The sequence below is a fragment of the Delphinapterus leucas genome, chromosome 2 (genome assembly GCF_059928025.1).
Source record: "Delphinapterus leucas isolate spDelLeu-1000000601 "Yukka" chromosome 2, BTC_Dleu_Yukka2, whole genome shotgun sequence".
Taxonomy (NCBI): domain Eukaryota; kingdom Metazoa; phylum Chordata; class Mammalia; order Artiodactyla; family Monodontidae; genus Delphinapterus; species Delphinapterus leucas.
The window spans coordinates 80,720,324-80,743,526 of NC_143130.1; the positions used below are offsets into that span (position 1 = coordinate 80,720,324).

Here is a 23,203-nt window from a genome sequence, read left to right on the forward strand (position 1 = left end):
GTGTGCCACAACTACTGAAGCCCACGCACCTAGAGCCCGTGCTCGGCAACAAGAGAAGCCTCCTCACCACAACGAAGAGTAGCCCCTGCTCACCGCCACTGGAGAAAGCCTGTGTGCAGCAAGGAAGACCAATGCAGCCAAAAATAAATTTTAAAAAAATAATAAATAGATATTAAAAAAAAGAATAGGGAAAGGGTTGGAAGGTAAAGAAGGTGAAGAATCTTCAGATCTTGGTAATGGGTTTATTGGTTATGGTGGGCACTAGAGAAGGAGAAGGGGAAGCTGAGGGCTACTCCTAGGTTTCAGGGTTGGAAAATTGGAGGGATTGTGATATGGTTCAACACAACGGAATAGATAAGGAAAAAGAGAGGGAGCATAGTGGATTAAGTTTTAGAAATGTTGACTTTTTCGGTCCCTGGCGGACATCTAAGTGGGATTGTCAAGTATGTGATAAGATATATGGCTCTGATGCTTTGAAGATATAAATTCAGGAATCATGAGTATAGAAATAAAAGTCACTGTCCTAGGAAAATTCAGTAACAATGTAGTTGGATAACTCACACTAGCTACTCAAACAAATAACCCCCAAATCTCAGTGACTTAACATATTAAGGTCTATTTATTACTCACCTCATGGTCTCATGTTCTAGTGTAGACCGATGTGTTTGGTGGGGAAGGTGTTTCTCTTCCAACAGTCATTCAGAAATTCCAGGTTAGTTATACCCAGTGCAGTCTTCCAGGGATTCAAAATACTCTGGTGGATCCTCTGTACCAACTGAAGAACAAAAAGATCTTAGAAGGTGTTAAGTGATTTTGGAGACTGGGCTAGAAGTGATGTTAGAATACAGCTATTCAAACTATCTATAGCAAAGGACGACTTCTTAAAAAACTTTCCAATCTACTGCAGACTATTACTTTTGTAAAAGACAATAAAAATGTTGTAAGAATGTAAAATTTCTATAAAGGTTTCTAAACACTTTCATTTGCTGTACTTACCTTGTTATGGATGAGAAACAAACTAGTCATAGAACAACACTGGTCTCTGAACTACACCCTCAGTAGCATTGGTGTAAATTGCTTCTGATGACATTCCACTGGCCTGAACTAGCCATATGCTGCCACGTGAATGTAAGGGAAATTGGAAATGTTCAAAGGAAGAAATGAAGTGATGGCCTCTAATTCAATCCACGCTTCTGGTCCCAAATATCCATTTTTTTCTCCCTCTGTCATACTGACCCATCTCCAAAATATATAATCCAAAATATATAATCCAAAGTCTCATCAACTCATTGCATGTAGCTTAAAATCCCAGATCTCTCCATTAGATGTAGATATGACTTCTCATGGTCTGGTGACGTATAAACTAAGAAAAAAAATATATACTTCTCTCACCAGACTTACACCCAGTATACAGTGGTATATTGAAATGAAGGATAACTGCAAAAGACACCCTTGTTAGGAAAGGAGAAGAATGAGAGACAAAGCAGTCACTGCTCCATAGCAATTCTGAAATCCTGGTTACAAATCATTTTGAAGGCCCTCTATTCCAGGGGTGAAGAAATTTCCTTGATTAGGTGATTAAGCTCTAATTCTTCCTTTGGGGAGATTCTGTATTAGTCAGGGTCTCCAGACAAACAGAAGCAATAGGAGATTATCTATTTATCTATCAATCTATCTATCTAATAAATTTCTATGTATAATATCTATATATCTATATACACAGCTAGAGAACCAGGAAAGCTGGTGATATAATTCAGTCCCAGTCTAAAAGCTGAGAACCAGGAGACCTAATGGTGTAAGTCCTGGTTTGAGTCCAAAGGCCCACGGCTGATATCTGAGGGCAGGAAAAGGTGGACATCCCAGTTCAAGCAGACAGGGCAAATTCACCCTTCCTCTGCCTTTCTTCTCTATTCAACCCTCAAGAGATTGGTTGACACCTACCCACATTGGTGAAGGCAATGTTCTTTATTCAGGCTACTGATTCAAATGCTAATCTCATCTGGAAACACCCTCACAGACATACCCAGAAATAACGTTTTACCAGTTATCTGGGCATCCCTTAGCCCAGTCAAGCTGACACATAAAATTAACCATCACAGACTTTCTCCATTTCCTCTGGCTCTACCCTTGGGAAGTTTTCCTTGTCCGTAATCTTCCATGGCCATATCTGAATGAGAGTTTGCTCTCCTTGGAGACGGCCTAGTTTTCATATTTGAAGAGCCTGGGGGTCAACCAAAGATGGTTTTATAGCTTAATCAATTAAAAATAATTTCAGATTGGGGCATGGTTACTTTGGCAATACAATTTCCTCCAAAAATGTAGTAGTGTTGTGATCCATTTGTTTCCACTCAGTTCAATATGCCATTAACAACACCTGAAATTCTTTCTTAGTCTGTTTTAGACTGAGCTCCCCAGAAACAGATCCTGAGAAGAGGATTTGTGAACAATGACTTATTAAGAACATTGCATAGCAATAGGAACAGCAGAACAAGGGAGAAGAGGAAGTCAAGTGTATCACTCAGGATTCAGTTAGGAGACAGAAGCATACTAGTTATTTTAGCAAAGAGAATTTAAAATAAAGATTTGTTAAAGGCAAAAAGAGAACATTAAATATCATGGAAGTAGCAACTACAGGAAGCAGTGACCACCTCTAGAGCTGAGGGAACAAAGAGAAGATGGTTGAATGACTAACACCGTTTTAGTCAGTTGGCCTTGCTATTACAAAAGTACCACAGACTGGGTGGCTTAAACAACAAACATTTATTTCTCACAGATCTGGAGGCTGGGAAATCGAAGACCAAGGTGTGGCAGATCTGGTCTGGTGAGGACTTGCCTCCTGGCTTGTAGACAGCTCCCTTCTTGCTGTATTGAGAGATAGCGAGAGGGAGAGGGAGAGAGAGAAAGAGAAGAGAGAGGAAGGGGAGGAAGAAGAGGAGAGAGGCACCTTCCAAAGGCCCTATCTCCAAATACCATCACACTGGGGATTAGGGATTTGACATAGGAATTTTGAGGAGACACATATATGCAGTTCATAACAAACTCTTAGAAGCCTGAAGGATTGGCCCCATGGAGCTGAAACTCAGACCTCTGAGAAAGGGGCACTGCTCAGCTGGTGCCAGAATATCTGAGCTTGGAGGAGAGGTACCATAGAACTGGCACCCAGGCCTTTGAGGAGGGGGTGATGGTGGCTGGTATTGATATCTCTATGGGGGTGCAATGAGACTAGTTCTGCAAGCATTAGGAAAACTGTAAACTGGATTCAGCCTCTGCTACTGGAATGAACTGTTGCTGCTGGGACTAATGAAAAGTTGCTGGATACATCATGACAGGAACATAAAACAAATAGAAGTAAACAGGAAGGAGCAAAGCCCTTTTCCTCTTCCAGCCTTTCAGTCTCCTTCAAGTGTCCTCTGTTGGCAGAACATAACAGGCAGCAGCTGGCAAAGAACAAAACTGGTTTGCAGATTCCCAGCCCCCAGCATTACAAAGCTGAGTTAAGAAGGGTGGCTTTGGATCTGGGGTAATAGCTTAACATGCACATAAGCAAGGATACAACTTTAGATAAAAAGCTACAGAGGTAGCTTCAGCCTGTTCCTACAGGAGAATTCTGGAGTGTAAATGATGCCTCCCACCCAAGACAGGGGAGTTAGGGCTTTCACACTCCTGCATTTATCAGTCCTTGGTTAAGAGCTCGCCCTATTTACCGGGCTAATTTCCCAGGTACTTCCAGTCTCTGTGTAGGCAGGCAAAGTGGCTCCAATAGCCTGAGCATAGTCCTCTGAAAAAGAGCTGCAGGTCTTGGCTGCTGGAAGTAAAAGTACACTGAAACTTCAGGCAAAGGGGGCACTCAAAAAAAGGTGGATAAATATCCAGGAGTCATGGTTGAAGTACCGAAATATTCCCTCTGGAGACATAGTTCTAAAAGCTGCCGTATTTCTCTACTTTCTTGATTAGATCTCTCTTTCTCTCAATTTAATTGCTTCTACTCTGGAGACATGCTGGTTAAAGGGTACAATTTTAAGATGAGTAAGTTTTGGAGATCTAATGTACAGCATAATACATACATACATAATACATAATGCGTACTTGAAATTTTCTAAGAGTAGATTTTAAGCTTTCTCACTACACACACACACACACACAAACTACATGAGGTGATGGGTGTGTTAATTAACCTGATTGTGGTAATCATTTCACAATGAATATGTATATCAAATCATCTCATTGTACATTTTAAGTATATATAATTTTGTCAATTACACCTCGGTGAAGCTGGAAACAAAAAATAAGGGCTGCTACTGAGGCTATCTGAAACAATAGGCGCTATCTGAAATAAACATGTGTAATCTGATCTTTCCTAAAGGCTGTCATTTTCTTCAACTCCTACTGGGGCTTCCTAGCTCAAAGCCTTTTATGTAGAAGTATTGTGTTTTCAAACCCTGCAAGGCCCCCAAATGCTGGACTCTGTTCCCTTTCAGTTCTGTTTGTAAATTGGTTAATTCTCTTTCTCTTTCTGGTAATACCCTGTTAATCACATAAAAAAATCACCAACATCCACTATTAATATTGCTTTCTGAACTCTTCCCATAGAGCTACAAATTATGTACTTGTTCTGATCTGCTTTCTAATGTATTATGGGCAACAGTTTAGCCACTGCCTGATATGAATCTACAGTTATCCAGCCTACTACATTTCTTAATTCCTACATGACTGCTATGCTAAGCTAATGCCACATATTTTAGATTTTTTGTTATAGTTGTCCACCATTTCTATTATTAATCCAAGTAGGTGATTGTTACTATTGTAACAAACAACCCTAAAATCCTACTGTCTTAACCCAATAAAGATTTATGTTTTGCTCTAATCAGTACAGTGAGGATCAGTGTGGTGAAAGTGCTCTGTGGAATTATTAAGAGACCCAGGGTCCTTCCATCTAATATTTCTGCCATTCCTTAGCTTCTCAGAGTTTTCTGTATCTGGCTGACTGATGTCCAAAAAACAAAAAGGAACTATAAATCACTGGAGATTTTAAGGGTCAGGTTTAGATTAGGCAATCACTGCTTCTGTCTATGTTCCACTGGCCAGAAATAGCCACACAGCCTGATGTAGAAGTAAGGGAGCTAGGAAATGTGGATTTCCTGGGTATACAGAGGGAGGTAAGATGGTGAATATTTATCATTGTCTCTACCAGTTAGGATGCTTTCAGTTGCAGATAAGAGAAAACCAAACTAATATTGGCTTTGTCAAGGAGGAAAAGCTTTCTCTCTACCCTCTTATATTTAGTTTTGGGGTACCTGCAAATTAAACTGACAAAAGACAGGTTAGCAAGAGAAAAGAGAGATTTTAATCACATATCATGTATGGGAGTTCACAAAGAAATGTGATTCAAAGGGGTAGTTAGGATTTGGGGCTTATATACTATTTTAATAGATGAAGGGGAAGGGGAGAAAGGCATTTATGTGAAAACAAATAACTTCTTAGAAGGGGGGCTCGGGAGAGAGGGCATTTATGGGAAAAGCAATGACTTTTAGGAAAGATAAATGGGCCCTTAAGAGAATAGGTGGGAGATATGATAGTTTGTGACAATGTCTGTTTAGGTGTGGTGACAATTCTCATAGTCTCTAGCCATAAGTCACTCTTCCCTAGTTGCTCCCTGGGAGGAGATTTATGACACTTGAATTCTTTTGGAAGACTCTGCTTTTAGGCAGATAAGGAATTTCAGGAACTCAAATACCTTTGGCTAGGGACTTCCCTGGTGGTCCAGTGGTTAAGACTCTGTGCTCCCACTGCAGGGGGCCCGGGTCTGATCCCTGGTCAGGGAACTAGGTCCTGCATGTCCCAACTAAGAGCCTGCATGTCGCAACTAAAAGATCCTGCATGCTGCAACGAAGATCCCGTGTACCGCAGCTAAGACCTGGTGCAGCCAACTAAATATTTTTTTAAAAATGCCTTTGGCTAAAAATAATTTTTATGCCACAGTGGCTTACTTTGGACCCCTTAGGCTTAAACAGAAAAGGGAATTTATTGGCTCATATAACAGAGAAGTCTAGCAGCAGAATGGGGTTCAGGTTGGGTTTGATTTGGAGGTTTACGATGCTCTCAGGGATTGATTTCCTTTTCCTGTGATTGATTCTCCCAGCCCTTCCTCCTCCACGTTAGCTTTACTCTCAGTTGGCTCTCAGTAGCACACACACAAGGAAGGTTGTAGTTTTTCCAGTATTCACATTCTAATGCCATATCATCCAGAGAAAGAATGAACTTCTCTTTTGCTCACAATCAAACAAAAATCCTGGTCTTCACTCTGATTGGTTTATGAAACAATAAATGGTTCAAAGGGAGGTGAGGCTAGCTGTACTATAGTTTTAGGCTAGTTGTACTATTCTTGGAGTTGGGATTGTGGTGATGATTATTCCACTCGAATTTGGGTGAACACAATAGAGTTGTGGAATAGAACTGGGAAATCATCTATATCTGTTACAGTCAGGAAAGAGTGGCACATGATCTCACTTAAGGAGAATGAGTACTGTGAGGATACTTAGCCCGTACAGAATGTAAAGGGGCAGAAAATATAACAAGTCAGAGGAAGCACTTAAAAATGAAGGGATAATGTCAAGAGAACCAAGACACTTGTGTTACAGATCCAAGGGAGGAGTTTTGAGAATGAAGTAGTGAAATAAATCATTCAATTTGTTGATTTCATACTCACCAGATATCCTTTAAAATTTGGCTTCTCATGTAAATGTTCCTTTTGAGTAAAAATGTGTACACAGTTTTCTGGTCTTCTTGGCAGTTATGAAGAATTTGGTTTATATATCAGTCTCTGGTAAGTCTGGTTGGCATGAATCATCCCACTGGATTTAAATTAGCTCTGGTTACATAGGACTGAGTGAACTGATGAGGATGATTATAATTTTTGTGACTTTCTGTTTGAATTAAAAAAAAATTCCTCCCCCCCCCCAAAAAAAAAATTAGCTCTGGAGGCTAACATTAACTTTCTGTCTCTGCAAACTGAGGACCAGTGTGTAGAATACAGAGTGAAATTTTAAGTTCACTTTCATACTGTAACACCCTTTGCTAACCATTAGGAACTATATTGGAAACACTTGAAATATAATGACTTAAGAATGCTCCAAGATTTTTGAACTTTTACTTTCCATGTTTGCTGTTTTGACTATTCTCTTTTCCTGTGAAACTTATTTGCAGTGCCTACAAGAAAGGGAAAGCTGAGTGGACTATCCCTGGCCCAGCTGGGAGAAGAGTAGGTCATGGTCATCTGTAGCCATTCCAGGTTTCTAGGGCTAATTCAAGTGGTCTTCGGGAAAGACTGGTCTGGGAGTGGTAATCAATAAGGAGACAATTGTAATGATAAATGCCAGAGAAAAGCTGGGGACAGATTGGTTGAGAAAGAAGAAACTGATTTCAAATAGGCAGGATGAATTAGTACGATCCAGTGATTGAATGGTGAGCACAGTGATTGGTGTGTATTAAGGATCTAACAAGGCAAGATTTCAAATCCAGGTCACTCTTGAGAGCTGGACCACTACTGACATCCATCTTGTGAGTACAACTGGGAGAGGAAACTTTCCTTACAGATCAGAGTACAATGTTTTGCAAGTATTTGTGCAAGCAGTATCTTAACAGGTGTTCTTGTAAATGCACTTATCTTTTGTTTTCGTTTTTTTAGTTATTACAGGCATCCATATGGCAGTTAGGAATTGAAGGAGATGGAAGCAAAATCTCAAGTTTGAAACAAATTTGGCAAAGGTAGCCAATTATTAAAAGAACCTTCTCCACTTCTTTTTCTCATCTGGTGTGTGGTCTTTGCCGCTCAGGCACAGTGTTTCTTTTTTTTCCTTTTTTTAATTAATTTATTTTTGGCTGTGCTGGGTCTTCGTTGCTGCCCGCGGGCTTTCTCTAGCTGCAGTGAGCGGGGTCTACTCTTCATTGCAGTGCATGGTCTTCTCATTGCGATGGCTTCTCTCCTTGCACAGCACGGGCTCTAGGCCCATGGGCTTCAGTAGTTGTGGCTCACGGGCTCTAGAGCGCAGGCTCAGTAGCTGTGGCGCACGGGCTTGGTTGCTCTGCGGCAATGTGGGCTCTTCCCCGACCAAGGATTGAACCCGTGTGTCCTGCACTAGCAGGCGGATTCTTAACCACTGCGCCACCAAGGAAGCCCCAGGTGTTTCTTTTTAATGGCGCCTCTCTTCCTAGACCTTCTTACTTTCCAAGCCTGCAGAGAACTAGCTGTTACACACAGGGAGGCCCCGGAACTCGTGTTTCCACGCCTTCAGATTCGATGGAGCCCAGGTTTCAGGATTGCTGGCCGGGAAGCAGTACGCACCCACGGCCGCTCCAGCCCTGACCTAGTGCCTGACCTTCGGCCGTTGCCTGCGCATAGCTGGGCGCCGGGGCCTTCGAGGATCCGCAACGCGGCGCACATGCCCGTGCCCGCCTTCCGCGTCGGCGAGAAGAAAGGGAGCCCGGACGCGCGGAGGCTGACCCGGAGCCTACCCATGAGGCAGCGCGCCGGCTCCTCGAGAGCCCCCCCACCCCGCCCACGGCTCGGCAGCCTGCTCCGCAATGGGAGCCACCGCCGTCGCCGCTGTGTAGTTTTTCGTGCTCCTCCTTTTCCTCCTCCTCTTTCTCCTCCTCCTCAGGGCCCCAGTCAGGCCGATCCGCTCCGCTCACGGTAAGCGCCCCCCGCCCCCGCCCGCCCCCGCCCGCCCCGCGCTGCAGCAGGCAGAGGCCCTCCCGCGCGGCCTGCGCCGCCTCACTCCGGGGGCGCCGGGCTGGGGGTGTCGAGGCCGGCGCGGGTCGCCGAGAGCGCCCAGGGCGCGGGGGAGGGGACCGGCTGCGCGGCGGCGGCCGGACCGCCATCTTGCGCCGGCCCTGGCGGGGGAGGGATCGCGGCGCGACGCGGCAGCCAGCTCGGAGCGGCAGGCCGGGGCCGCGCAGGCCGCGGACGACGCCGTTTCCCCGCCCCGCCTCGCCCCCCAGGGCCTGTTTGCCCCTGGCCTGGTTTGGGCTTTTCTTTCCGGAGGCTTCTCCCTTGGTCTAACGTACATTTTGTGCCGCTGTTTGGCGGGGACCCGTGCTTTTCTCGCTCCAGCTCTCCCCCCGAGTCTCGTGAGTCGTAGGCAGAGACCACAGGGGGTGCCGAACTTTGAGGCTCGGGGACCCTAGGGCCCAGGTTCCCCCGCCCGGGTGACCAGTCAGTACCTGCTCACACCCTCTTTCTTGTCAAATGACTTCCCCGCTGTGCCCTACACGTCCCGTTATTGTCTGTAGGAGAGGGGCCCTGAGGAGAAACGTGGACTTGATAACACAGTTCCCTAACTGAGCTTGCAGGTTTCGCTTCGTGAGACGGAAAGAATGATCTCATTCTGAGGTTTTATCCGGCTCTAGAGATGGACGGAGTTCCTCCCAACTTATCTCAAGTGTTAACGCTTTTATGGAGCGATCGGCTAGAGAGGAGAAACGTCAAAGTGAACCCACTTCTACGAGCACGGGAGACCTTCGTTCCAGGGGGTTCTCTTTGTTTGCCAAGAATTGTTTAAAAAAAAATTCTGTGAACTTAAACCTGATTTATTTATTGTTTTCAGGTTTGAACTGTGTTTTAAGAATTTGACGTTTTTTAGCGGCATTAAACATAAAATAGAAGCATTAGAGGAGCGATTTAAAGTACAAAAGCCACCTCTCTGCAATTGTGAGGTGTCCTGCTTTGGGGGATTACTGTGCCAACTCAGGCTGTCTCTAAGCAGAAACTTACTGTGCCTGGTTTGCTTAGAGAGTTAAGTTGGGGCTGTGTGCTCTCGATGTTTTAAAACATCGTACAAGTACGATTCTAATTGTATCTTGCATTTGTATGGGTCATTGTTACAGGATGATACGTATTTCCTAACCCAGTGGTCTTTGCTGCTAGAACTGATTTTGAAGGTTAGGAAAGAGAGCTCAGGGTGAGAGGTTTGTAATGAAGTCATGGCTAGGAAGTGATAGAGCCTTTTCTAGAACCTTAGGTCTTCTGATTCCTCATTCAGTGCTCCATTCACTATGTTTTATTTTTTGTGAGAATGAAGTGATTGAGGAAAAGAGCAAAGGAGGCTCACCTACAAAATTTAAGAAGCACTATTAAGTTGCCCCTTCCTTCACATTTTTATTTTTAAGAGTTCATTTCTTAGCTTTTTAACTTCTTGTTATTTAAGTTTTCATGTTATTTTTTCCCCCAGACATTGAAAAGTTGAATAGCCGGGTTGAGCTCTCATACCCACCACCTAGTTTTTACGGTTGTTACTGTTTTGCCACATTTGCTTTATCCACCTATCTCACGGTTGTTTTTGTGAACATTTTCAAAACATATTTCATACATCACGACAGTTCACACCGAAGTACTGTGTGTGTCTCAGTATGTATATCATAAGATTAAGGTCAATTTTCTATGTAACTGCAATAGGATAATCACACTTAAAGTTAAGAATAATCCCTACATAATCCCTGATAATCTAATGCATGTATGTAGTATGTATTCACATGTTCTTCACATGTTCCTTGTTGTCCCCAAAATGTTCTTTTTAGTCATTTATTTTGGAACAATCATGCATTACATTTGTGTTAGTTCCTTTTAATTTAGTGTAGTTTCCTCTTTTTTTAAATGACATTGACCTTTTGAAGAGACCAAGCCAGTAGGCTTGTAGAATAACCTACATTCTGTATTTTACTGACAGTTTCTTCCTCATGGGGTTTAACTGTACCCTGTGTCCCCTATACTTCCTTTAAACTTGAACCTAGGTCTAAAGGCTTGAGTAGATCAGGTTAAATATTTTTGGCAAGAATACTTCACAAGTCATGCAGTGTACTGCTCATTATACAACATCAGAAGGCACGTAAAGTGGGGTTATCCTGTTGGTAATCCTAAATTTGATCTCTTGGATAAGATGGTGACAGACTATCTTCCCATTGTAAGTATTTCCCTTTGCAATTAGCAGATAGTCTATGGGGTGATATTTTGGCATTAGTATTTGGTAAGAGTTTTACTGCAGTAATCTGATAACATAGTTGGGAGCAACTGTCTAGAAATGGGTGTTTGGGGATGAAGGAGGGGAGCAGTTTTGAAGGATAGAACTAACTTATCTAGTTTAGGAAACTTGGAATTGCTGCTCTAGTTGACATCAGAGCCTACAGTGGCTAGGGGAGAGGAGACAGAAAGTAGATATCAGACTTTGCCTCCTTTGAAAGTTTGCTCAAGACCCTTGTAGGCGTAGTGAGCTGTGAGAAAAAGAAAGTTCTGGGGTAGTTTGGTTTTGGAGGACTACAAACCTCAGCATCCCCACTTCAACTCATTCTTTCCAGTTAGGCTATCTCGTCCAGTCCTGCTTCTTCAGTCCAATGTTTTACTACCCAGCATTGGCTTTCTTAGTAAGGGAGAGGAGGTCAAAGGAAAGGAATAAATAATTTTGTACCCTTGTCTCCCACACTGTTTTCTTTATTGAAGAGAACATTTAGAACCATACCAAGATTTCTTTTTCTTTACTAATTGGGCAGGGGATGTACCTATGCGGAATAACAGTTTTAAATAGAAAGTAAATGATAGTTTTAGATGACAGGAAATTGGAGATTATTGACAATATATTTTGTTATCTCAAAAGTAACTTTTGAATGATAAGAAATATTTTTGACCTACTAATTAAATATATAGTCCTGAATAGTTCATTTTTTCCTGCTTCAGAGGACTCAAAAATATTGATTTTTCAGTCAAGTTGTTTTAAAAATATATAATGATTTGATTTACTTGGTAACTTTTTTCAAAAATGTGTGTTTGGGATTTTTATTGATTTTTGCAGAGCAGTTTTGTTTTAAGGATTCTTTTAATTCTCAGTGTAACAGGAAAAATAGATACCACTCTTTATCTTCTAGATGAAAAGGAACTTTTATTTTTTAAACATTTTAAATTATATTTAAAATGTTTTTATATATTTTATATAATTTTATATCATATAATTTATATAATTAACAGAAGAATAAAGGGGTAATGTAAAACAACTTATTAGAGCTTTTAATAAGAATTCAAACATAGCAAATATTTTTGTATATACTTAGAAAAATAAGAAACAAAAAAATATATTTCATGCATCTAATTAAATACTACCCCTAAAATTAATATGCATCACATTTGACTGCTCTTGGCAAATACTATAATTGTAGCCCACAATTTTTTGTTTTTTTTTTTTAGTTTTTTACCCTCACAAAGAGAGCATCTTCCTTTATTCTTCCCTCTTACACTTGTGCACAAGAATATTGTAGCTAGAGGGTAAGACAGAATTCTCTTATAGTTCCTGCAAGTGCTTCTCCTAGTTGCATGAGGAATGTTGTTCTTGGTAACTTACAGTTTTGTAATTGAAACTTTCCCCATACAGTGATCATAATATCAGTCATAGGCCATCATCTTCAAGTCATTATTTTGCAAGTACAGTCGACCCTTGAACAACATGATTTTGAACTGTGCAGGTCCACGTGGATTTTCTTTTTCAATAAAAGTGCTACAGTACTATACGATCAGCAGTTGGGTTGAATCCATGGATGCCGAACCATGCATACAGAGGGGCCAACTACTACACACTGATTTTCAACTGCACGGGGCTTGGTGCTCCTAACCCCTGTGTTGTTCAGCAGTCAACTGGATAGGTTCTAGCTTTCTTAATCAGTGTCTATCCCTCCTTTAGTCTTTTTATACAATACAACTCTCTCCAGGTAAACTTATGCAGGATTTTTAAAAACTAACTGATGGGCTTCCCTGGTGGCGCAGTGGTTGAGAGTCCGCCTGCCGATGCTGGGGACACGGGTTCTGTGCCCCGGTCCGGGAGGATCCCACATGCCGCGGAGCGGCTGGACCCGTGAGCCATGGCCGCTGAGCCTGCGCGTCCGGAGCCTGTGCTCCGCAACGGGAGAGGCCGCGACAGTGAGAGGCCCGCGTACCGAAAAAAACAAACAAACAAAAAACAACTAACTGATGCTTGAGAATGCATTGAGCTGAGAAGAGTACTAGTTTTTCTTAGGACAGTAAGAATCATCAAATATATTTGAAAACCAGATTATGTGCAGTTGACTTCTCTTCCTTTCCCTTTGTGAAAATTCACAGAAGTTCAACCTTGTTCTTCCTGATATTGCCAACTGAGGAAAATCTCTCACTAGATAATACTAAGCCAATTCTAAACTTATAAAAATTTGTCACAAGTTGTATTTCTGACAGAATTTTCAAATTCTTTTGTCAATTCTTGTAATAATCTTGGTTCTGCTCTCACCCCTTTTCTGAATCACTGTGTAGATATGCATTTTTCAAGCTTACAGTGTTACACTGTCACATGTTGCCCAGATTTTTAGTCTATATTTTTCCGGATTGAAGCTTGCCTGAAATGGGCAACATTGTCTGCATGTGAGTAACTCATCAACTGTCATACGTGAACCTGGAACATAGTGATTTGAGATTTCAGATACTTCCCCAGTAGGTTCTTGCTTATTCTGGATCTTCTTTTTGCAGTGTGCATCATCAGATGCAACATTTGAAGGATTTTTTGAAAACTTGTATGGTTTAAATTTTTGTTGAAGATGGCTATCTTTGCTTCATAATTGCAAGGTATTTTCAGTTTTAGATTTCTAGACACCAATTAGAATAATCAATCTAATGAATTAAAATTTCTGCATCATCTATTTCCTTCTAGTCACCATTGTATACACCTGCATTCAACACTTCTCCACTTATGAACTGTATCAAGTTAAATTTTAGCCCACAAACGTGAAGGATGAAAGAATACTGTCACATATCCTTTTAACAAAATAGCATGGTCCTGCATTTTTGTAAAAACATGGCATGATGAAGTTCTTCCTGCTGAATGAGAATACTGTATTTCCTTTTAGTTTTTAGAAATATATTGTTCACTCGTTGATTATTGAGTTTGAGAAAATCTATCTAGGGACTTAGTCTAATTACATTTAGTCTGAGATTTCCCAAAGTTCACTGTCATTATTACAGTTTGAAGTGCTTGCTATCTACCTTTGCATTTATCTTTAGTTTCATCTAATAATTCTGAAATGTCTCCTCTGTTAGTTTTCTTCTGTCCATTATGAACAGAAAATAAAAAGTTCTGAGTTCATAACAATAGTGAAAACTAAAGCAGATGAAAGGATCTGCCACCCTAAAATATGCCACTTTGACATAAGGATTATTTTGAGCAGAAGGCAATTGAGAACCAACAGATGCAGGAAGAGCCCTCTTCCCATGCCCCGCCCCGCCCCACCCAAAATTAACTGCCTAAAAGCAGGGCATACATTTCTTTTTGTGAAGGTTCTTACCTTACTGCACCAGGAAAGGAAGAGTGACTCTTATCACCTAAGATGGAGAGTTGATAGATGAGTTTGCATAAACAGACCCAACTAAAATAACACTTATCTTCCATTAGTTCTGCCACGTATTTCCTAGTTTCTTCCCCAGGATTTATTGTCTCTCAAAGCCCCAATTCCCTTTCCTTTGTTAAAATGGTATATACACCCTGAGTCTAACTGTTTCTTTGAGTTTTACTTCTTTTCTGTGAACTCCAGTGTATGTAAATATTAATAAAAATTTTGTGCTTTTTCTCCTGTTGATTTGTCTGTTGTTAATTTAATTCATAGGCCCCAGATACTGCAACCTAAAAGGGTAGAAGTAAAGTTTTTACTTCCTGACACAGACTACAAAGATAATGCCTTGAGTCTTCTGTACCTTTTGGGAAGCTGATGCAGTATTTTGTGCAAAACAATAGGAAAACTCAAGAAAAGAAAGGTGAAGGATAATGTGTTAGTGATGATTTATTTCACTCTCGCATTATCCTTCTAGGCAATTAAAACATTCTTCTGTTTTCTTATTATTTTAGTTTTTTTAAAGCATAGTTGGGAAAAATTGATGCCCAGTGGTGAAATAACACCTAGGATGATGGAATTAGCAAAATATTTTGAGGTGTAGGAAGAATAAAATCACTAATATCCCATAATGTATCTTAGATTTATAAAAGGAGTCTATGGGCTCACCTAGTAATTGTAAGATAGAATGAGTTTTATTCTATTTTAAAGTAATAAGTTACTTTTCCCTTTGTTGTTTGAAGATCTCTAGGAAACAAAGTCATAAAATGTCAATTTTTAAAACTAGAACTGCTAAGGAAAGGAAATTAAAAACTGAACCTATGGACTCTGATAGCGTGCTGAAGGTTAATGGTTAGTTTGGACAGTAAGGTGCGGAGTTCCACTGCTTTGCAGCACTGCTTTCCTCCTACTACTATGATAGGTTTTTTTCACCCTTTTGCACTCCATCTCTAATGGAGTAAGGGTTCTACAAGGCCCTCCCTTTTCCACGTACGTATCTTATGAAGCTGGATTTTCCTCACTTCAACAGAACAAGGTGGTGTAACAGATTGAATACAGAAGCAGATAAGAGAATCCAGCTGTCTATATGAACACAGATATTAAAATTAATGAGATTGTAAAAATGGAAAACAATGCCACTCCTCTAAATTTTTGTTTTGGAAAATACAGCTATTTTTTATAAAAGTATTTGTGTTAATATGCAATGGGTTTGTTACAGTCACTTTTAAGTAAATTAATATATATTTCTTGAATTTCTCAGGTTGGGTTTGTAGGCTTCATCCTTAGAAGTTAATCAACTACACTCTTTTTTTTTTTGCCAGGTTTGATTTCTTCAGCATGACAGCTGCCTGAATGCCTTTCAGTTGAGGGATATTAACCAAAGCAAAGATCATTAGTCTATGAAATAATTTGCTCCTTGCTTCTAGGCTCTACCCATGTGTTCCTTATTTTGTGGGTATTTGTTCTTAACCTTTGGCAAGTTTGAGAAGCAAAACTTGGAGGGTTTGGGAGAGGTCTGGGGATTTTAGGTATATCCTAATCCCTATCTCCTTTGTTTACTCACTCATTTTGCTTTTCCTATTCAGGGTTTAAGATTATCTGACTTTGAACTATACAGGATTGCTGACTGCTGATAGAAAGGTCCTCATGGAACAAAATGCACCACGGAAGTGGCTTTGTTAAATTCCATGAGGAAAAATAAATAATATATCTCCCAACTGTATTGAATAGCAAAAGGTAAATAAGAAAATTGACACTACTTTTGACACTACATTGTTAGTATTTGTGTTTTTTTGAGAAGTTATAACACAAGATACCTTTCTAATTTTTCATTTCTTTTATTGTAGTGTTTTAGTGACTATAAAGTATTTCATGGTTATATTTCCTCCTCAAAATAAATAGTATTTGGAGATGGGTGGTATTATCCTTTATAGATGAGGAAATTGAGTTTCAGAAAAAGTTCATTTCATTCATTGTAATACTGGGTGCCAGACACTGCATATTCATTTTGTAAGGTGTGATACTGTGGTCTTCCCTCACTTCACCTTCAGCGTTTCTAGCTCAGAATTGTGTTCTCTTCTCTTTGGGTTAGACAGTGCAGGCCTGGCAGCACAACCTCTGGTGGAAGTGCCAGCTCCTAGAGCATTTGGTCTATTCTCTGCCTCACTGCATTCTGGAAGCTTCTGGTACTAGTATAACCAAGCTCTGCATGCGTTGGTGGAGAGTTATTGAAGAGTTTGGAATTGATAAGTGACACAATAAAAGCATTATTTTAGGAAATTGTTAATTTGGTGGTTCTGTATTGAATGGATGAAAGCAGATAGATCCGGATGCTGAGAGACAGTGTAAAGTGAATCTTATAAAGTAAATCTGGTGCTATAGGTGTGAGGTTCTAAGGGCCTGAACAAGTACTTATGAATGGAAAGGCAAGGTTGGTCGTGGGAAATATTTTGAAGGAAGACTATAGGACTGGGGAATTGATAGGATGAATGAAAGAGGGAAACATTGAAAAAAAACTGCAAAAGGGTGACAGTTTCATTTGAGGAAAAAGAGAAAGGCAAAAGTAGAACTAATTGTTAAAAATCGGGGTAAGATTAATCTAACATAAAATTTACCATTCTTGACTAAAGTGTACAATTCAGTGGCATTTAGTATATTCACAATGTTGTGCAATCACCAATGCTATCTAATCCCAGAATATTCTCAGTTTCTCAAACCCTTACCCATTAAGCAGTCTCTCCCCGCTTCTTCCCTCTCCCCCAGCCCCTGGCAACCACTGATCTCTTTTCTGCTCTATGGATTTGCTTATTCTGGGCATTTTATACAAATGGAAGCATAACATGACTGACTTCTTTCACTTTGCATAATGTTTTCAAGGTTCATCATGTTGTCACATATATCAGTACCTCGTCTTTTTTTAATTCCCTTGTATGGATGTATCACATTTTGTCTATCCATTCATCAGTCAGTTGATAAACATTTAGCTTGTTTCTACTTTTTGGCTATTATGAATAATGCTGTAGAACTAATTTTTGAGGGAAAGTTAATGTTCAGTTTTGGAAATATTGAATTTGAGGTGAGTTTAAGTATCCATATAGCAGTTTTCAGCAGTTAAGAGATGAAGGACTGAAACATAGTTAAGAAGTTAGGGTTGGAAGTTAATATTTGATGACTTTATAGGCTGCTATTGAGAACTGATAGCTAAGACTATGAAGTTTATTAGATTTGTCTTTTAGGAAACAATTTATGTAGGGCTAAGGTCTAAACTTTATAGAACCTGATTTTACATTGTTTAAGAAGGAAGAGAATATGAAGAATCTGTAAAGAGTTAAAAAGGAGGAGATGGATAGAGAACCAGTCTATTGGCATAGAGAAAATTACTGAGGAGCATGTCTCAAGAAATTGGGTTAGGACTTCCCTGGGGGTCAGTGGTTAAGACTGTGCTTCCACTGCAGGTGGCGTGGGTTCGATCCCTGATCGGGCAACTAAGATCCTGCATGCTGTGTGGCATGGCCAAAAATAAATACCCTCATAAATAAATAAAAGGTTTAAAAAAAAAAAAGAAATTGGGTTAAAATTGATGCAAGATAAGGAAAATGAAAATGGAAGAAAGGGTTATTTGATTTGGCTGTTGGAAAGATTATTGGGATTTTAAGATGGATACCTTCAGCAGAATACTGTGTGGTAGAAAATGTAGCTGTCCTGCTGTGCTTAGCTCAGTTTTGACTGACAGAGTGGGTGGTGGTAACTGCTGCAGCCTGGATCAGGATCAGCAGGAGGTTTTAGAATACTTGGACCAAGTGGAGATGGTGCAAAGAGAGATTCCCCATACCTTGTTGTAAAGAAGGGTTGCTTTTATCAGTACATAGGAACTTTTAATGATTGTACTGATTTGGATTGCTTTGTAGATTTAAGTAGTCTGCTCAAGCACAGGCTTTCTACTTATTAATATTACATTAACATTTTTTGTGTTAACAAAAATGTTAAAATTCTAGAAAGTTGGTTTGTCATGATGATTTGATACTTGAGATGTTTGCTCTGAATCAGTATCTGTTAAATAGATCTTGATATTGTTGGGAGTTCTGAGTTAAGCCATCAAACAGACTTACTTATTAAAATGCAATTTATATTGTTTATTTAAAATTTTTGGGGATTTCCCTGGCAATTCAGTGGTTAGGACTCCACGCTTCCACTGCGGGGGGGGCCTAGGTTCAGTCCCTGGTCAGGGAGAACTAGGATCCTGCATGCCACGTGGGTGGCCAAAAAAAAAAAATTATCAACTGTTATTTTTTTTTTTCAGGAATTTACTTGCTTCGAATAAACTCAAGAATTTCATTCTCAGTGTTGTTTCATTCTTTACGTTGTACTTGAGAGTTTCTAGAAAATCTTTGGGTATAGTAGGTAGATTACTAAAATTCTTAATTTCTAATTCCAAAATGAACTTTCATAATTCAGCATTCTCAATTAGGGCAGTTTTTTTACTGAAATATGACAAATCCCCCTTTTCTTTCAGTCTAGGCAAAAAATTTACAAATACTAGATGAATATGTTTACAATATTAGGGTTGGAAGGATCCTTGGGGATCTTGAAAGTGACCATTTTCAATTGCATAATGTTTGAACTTTTCATATTTTTCTTTGGTGATCTGTCACATCTCAAGTTTATCTCATTTCCTGATATTTTAACTGCTGATTGTTTTGTTCTTATATGAAATCTGCCTCCCTGTTATTTTGGTCTTGTTCCTGGTGGAGGCAAATAATATGTGGCTGAAATCTCTGGCTTTCAAAGTGCCTGGGTTTGAATCCTTGTTCTGCCACTTAGTTTTGTTACTTTGGGTAAGGTGCTTAATCTCTGTAATTCAGTTTCCACGGCTGTAAAGCAGGGACACTAATGGTGTCTGCCTCATAGAGTTTTTTGGGGATTGGATGAAATGCATTGGATGCATGTATTTAATTAATTAGCAAATGGTAATAATTGTTATTATAAATAATAACTTATTATAACTTATAATAGTATGTAATGAATTAAGTAGTTGTATTGAAGCTCAAACTAGGAATGAAATTCTCTAGTTTACTCAAAACAAGTAAATATTAGCAGTGTTGTTATCGTTATTATCACTTGAGCCACAAGGAACAAGTCACACTCTTGCCTTTTTTCTTATGACAAACTTTAAAATATCTGTAAACAGCTTTCACTTCTACCACCCCTGCCTCACGGTCTCATGTTTTTCCTAGGTTAGATATATTAGTCCTTTGACCTAGACAAAGCTTTAATTTTAATTCTTTGTAGTGGGCATCTGTTGTTTTTACTACCCAACATCCATTCACCCTTATCTCCCTTACCTTGGTAACATATGTCTTGATCTTGATTTTCCTGTGGGGAACCATCCCCTCCTCCAGTATTTATCTTGTGGGTGGTGTGTTGTACCCGCCCCCCCCCCCCCCCCGCCCCTTTTGGGTCTCTGGCACCAGGAGGATCAATAGTGATTGGTTTAGGGAAGGGCATATGACATTAGCCAAGCCAGTCAACTCCAGTCAGAGCTGGTCCTTTTATCATTGTCCTGGTCTTGAATGTTGGAAGGTGTTAAGTTCAGCTACTGTAGTCATTCACAATGGGAGGACCCTTTCTGAGGATAGAATCAGAATAGAGGAAGTGAAGCCTAGGGATGGAGAGAGAAAAACCAGGTTTACGTATCATTGTTTAAAATGTGCCTACAGCGAATGCTGTAAATGAGCCAATAAATTCTCTTTTGCATAAGCCAGTTTAAGTTGGGTTTTCTTTCTGTTACTTAAAAGTTGAAGGAGTCATAGCCAATACACAGTATTCCAAGTGGGGATTGAATCCGACAGAATAGAATAAAACCATCATCTCTTTCACTTTAGACTCAAATTCTTCTATTTTGACACTGTATCACAAGTCTGATTGTATCAGTTCCTGCTTAAAATCCCCTTAGTGGCTTTCCAGTTCCTCTTCAGGTAAGGACAGAATTCCTTAACATGGTCTTCAAAGTGCAGCATTGTTTGACTCCTATCTTACCTCCCATTGTATACCATCTTGCTCTCTTTTCCAGTCACACTGGTTTCTTTTCAGTTTCTTATATTTGCTGTGCCATAGATCTTTTGCACATGCTGCTGCTTTTGCATGGAATGCTTTCTTCCCTCTCCTGTTTGCCTAGTTAACTCTAACTCATTCTTCAAATAACAATTAATCATTGCTTCCTTAGGGGAGCCAGTTTTGATTATGCTAACTAGACCTAACTTCCTTACTCTGAGTTTTAAAATTCCTTGTCCATGGCCTTCATAGCACATATTGTCAGTTTAATCTGTTTGTATGAGTGTTTGTCTCTGTCTCTAGACTGTAAGGTTCATGAGTGCAAGACCTGTGTCTTAATTTTTGACCATCATTGTATTCCTGCCTGGCACGATGTCTGGCACATAGTGCATGTTTATTAATAAATGTACTTTTTTTTTGATGTGAACCACTTTTAAAGTCTTTATTGAATTTGTTATGATATTGCTTCTGTTTTATGTTTTGGTTTTTTGGCCCTGAGGCATGTGAGATCCTAGCTCCCTGACCAGGGATTGAACCCTCACCCCCTGCATTGCAAGGCGAAGTCTTAACCACTGGACTGCCAGGGAAGTCCCTAAATGTACTTTTTAAATGAATGAACTTTGGACTTACTGCCTCTCTGGTAACTAAAACTGATAAATAGTATATCTTCAATTTATATTTTTTGTAAATTTTGGTTTTTGAGCAAATACAAAACTAATTTTATGCTAGATTTTACCATTCATCCTACTTTGTTGAGATCTTTTGAAAGTCTCATTTGTTATTTAACATGCATTATACTATTTACTCATCTATAAATGTAATCTGTACACAGTATGGTCTTTATCCAAATTATTGCTGTGAATATTGCCCTTTGTTAAGATATATAAGACATTGGAATGCCTTTCTTATTCCTGAACCATAACCGTATCTGTATCTTCAATCAGTATTATTATCCACTGCATCACATAGCAAACTCTGATGTGTGGGACTGGGGGTAGGGCAGGGGAAGGAATAAGGATTCATACTTTTTACTCTACACACTTCTGTATGTTTGAGTCCCCTTTTAATGAGCATTTTTACTTTAAAAAAAACTAATGAAAACATCTTTCCTTTAGAGATTAATGGGTATGTTTCTCCCATGGTGGGGCATTTCCAAATCCTCCAGCTAGATGTGATTACTTTTTTTCAACCCCTGACCTAGAGATTCTTAGCCTTTTTGGTTCATAAACCTTATAACAGTTTGATGCCCCAGAAAATGTATGTGTGCACAGAATTTTGCACAGTTCTCATTTCTGTGGTTTCCTCAGCACCTTGCCATGAACCTCTGCTATAGCATTTCCAATTTTTATTTTTGTTATTTTTTTTGGAGTATAATTGCTTTACAATGTTGTGTTAGTTTCTGCTGTACAACGAAGTGAATCAGCTATATGTATACATATATCCTCTCCCTCTTGGACCTCCCTCCCCACGCCATCCCGCCCATCCAGGTCATCACAGAGCACCGAGCTGAGCTCCCTCTGCTATATGGCAGGTTCCCACTAGCTATCTGTTTTACACATGGTAGTGTATATATGTCAATCCTAATCTCCCAATTCATCCCCCCCCTTCCCCCTCTGTGTCCACATGTCCACTCTCTACATCTGCGTCTCTATTCCTGCCCTGGAAATAGGTTCATCTGTACCATTTTTCTAGATTCCACCTATATGCATTAATGTACAATATTTGTTTTTCTCTTTCTGACTTACTTCACTCTGTATGACAGACCATCCACATCTCTACAAATGACCTAGTTTCTTTCCTTTTTATGGCTGAGTAATATTCCATTGTATATATGTATCACATCTTTATCCATTCATCTGTCGTTGGACATTCCAATTTTTATTATTGCAGCTACCATGCCCTGTTTCGTATGATATTTATATATTTATCATAATCCCCCTACCAGATAGTTTCTTGAGGTAGTGACTTTTTTCTTTGAGGATTGTGCCTTGCGTTAGATAGAAAATGGTTAAGTGTATTATTTTTTAAACTTTTAATTATTAGTATTATGAAGTATTTTTATTGTCTTTCGAAAATCTGAGCTCACTAACTTGGAGAATTGGTTTTCACTTGTAGTGGAGGTAAAAGAACCCTTTTCCTTTATCCTCTTAGGTTAAGTGCCTGGGATCTGCAAATTAAGTTGATGAAAGACAGATTAATAGGAGAAAAGGTGTACAAATTTTATTTGATGTTAATATTTTAACTTTTACGTTAATGGAGGTGTTCATCGAAAAAAATGAAGACTAAAGAGGTGGTTAGACATGGGGGCTTATATACCATTTTTTTAAAAGATGGTAAATTGCGGGAGAGTGGCAGGTCAAAGGAAAAGAGGTTTGGGCTTCTAGGAGTGGTAAATTGAGGGAATGTATATATATGGGGGAAACTAATGGAAGATTAGGGCTATTTTAGTAAGGTTTGTTTGTGCAGCCCCATCTTGATGCCGACTTTCTGTCTCCAGTGATAATGGTAGTTTTTCCTCCTCCTGGAATGGGAGAGGGAAAGGGGAAGACCTTCACAATGGGAAATGTATGTCCTACTTTTAGACAGATAGGAGGAGGGCAGAGAGCTCTTTCTGTGTTTCCTGCTTCTTAATTGCTGAAGTGGCATATGTTGATCTCCTATAGGCTTTAAGGAATTCTGGATTTCTTCTAATTTCAGAGAATTAAAGTGTTAATTCTTTGATTACCTACCTTCACAGAATGAAGTTTTTTCTGTAAATTAGGAGGTG

General features: G+C 39.7%; 1 protein-coding gene across 11 annotated transcripts in view; it reads left to right on the forward strand.

Annotated features, from left to right (window-relative positions):
- The first annotated feature begins 8,531 nt into the window (after positions 1-8,531).
- The window catches only part of ZNF280D (zinc finger protein 280D), a 131,097-nt gene continuing 116,425 nt past the window's right edge, over positions 8,532-23,203 (forward strand). For 6 of the 11 annotated variants that reach the window (XR_016392093.1, XR_002645399.2, XR_002645400.2 and 3 more), the window contains exons 1-2: positions 8,532-8,689; positions 15,972-16,122. The gene's annotated coding sequence lies outside the window, so the exon portion shown is untranslated. The remainder of the gene's footprint in view (positions 8,690-15,971; positions 16,123-23,203) is intronic. The other 5 variants (XR_016392095.1, XR_016392098.1, XM_022579570.2 and 2 more) reach the window with 2 other exon arrangements.